Source organism: Halyomorpha halys, unplaced genomic scaffold (assembly GCF_000696795.3).
Source record: "Halyomorpha halys isolate HHAL.00 unplaced genomic scaffold, Hhal_1.1 Scaffold120.1, whole genome shotgun sequence".
NCBI classification, from domain to species: Eukaryota; Metazoa; Arthropoda; class Insecta; order Hemiptera; family Pentatomidae; genus Halyomorpha; species Halyomorpha halys.
Window position 1 is genome coordinate 297,368 of NW_027108251.1, and position 726 is coordinate 298,093.

Genomic DNA, 726 nt, shown 5'->3' on the forward strand with positions numbered 1-726 from the left:
TAGTAATCAAAAGAAAATATCTATTAGAGATTGAGTAAAACTATCTTCAGCAATGAGTCCCCTAAAATCAACTGAGAAGATGGTCGCATTTTAAACGTTACTTCCTGCTATAATTGCAACTGTGCACACACCGATTGTGCAGCTACCTGCATTTCAATGAATGTAGTACAAAGGTTAATTTTATTTCAATTGATATTTTTACTTGCATTTAAGTAATATATTACTTGTTATTTTACAGATAAAAATTTCAATGTATATAATTAGGATTTCATCCTTCTATTTGTTTAAAAAAAAAAAAAGTATTTTAATCAACAAATGAAAAAAAGTTTATTTTACCATAAAAATTTGGATATTTATTTGCTTTTCAGTGGCCTTTGGTAGCATTTTTTCATTCCAGCAATTGTTGGTTTTTACCGAAATAATACTCAAAGTTTCCGTTTTTGCACCATTAGTTGCGGCGAATACGGAATCAGATATAAATAAAAAATAATAATGATAATAAATTCACACTAATAAAATTCACAAAAGTTAAGGGTGTATTGTAATCTATGTTAAAAAACTAAATAATGTTTAAAAAAAAAAAAAGTGAAATTATTAAGGGCCAAAGCTCACCTAATGGGATTGTACCTGTCCTAATTAAGCCTACTTGGCTTGATATAACATAATATATACTGTAGTAATGCTGCTACTGCTCACTGTTGGCTTGATATAACATAATATATACTG

At 27.8% G+C, this 726-nt stretch overlaps 2 protein-coding genes across 2 annotated transcripts in view; one reads left to right on the forward strand and one right to left on the reverse strand.

Annotated features, from left to right (window-relative positions):
* The window catches only part of LOC106678030 (hornerin), an 80,869-nt gene that overhangs the window by 67,017 nt on the left and 13,126 nt on the right, over window positions 1–726 (reverse strand). The window lies entirely within an intron of this gene.
* Window positions 1–726, forward strand: part of LOC106678035 (cytochrome P450 6a2) — a 61,485-nt gene that overhangs the window by 47,293 nt on the left and 13,466 nt on the right. The window lies entirely within an intron of this gene.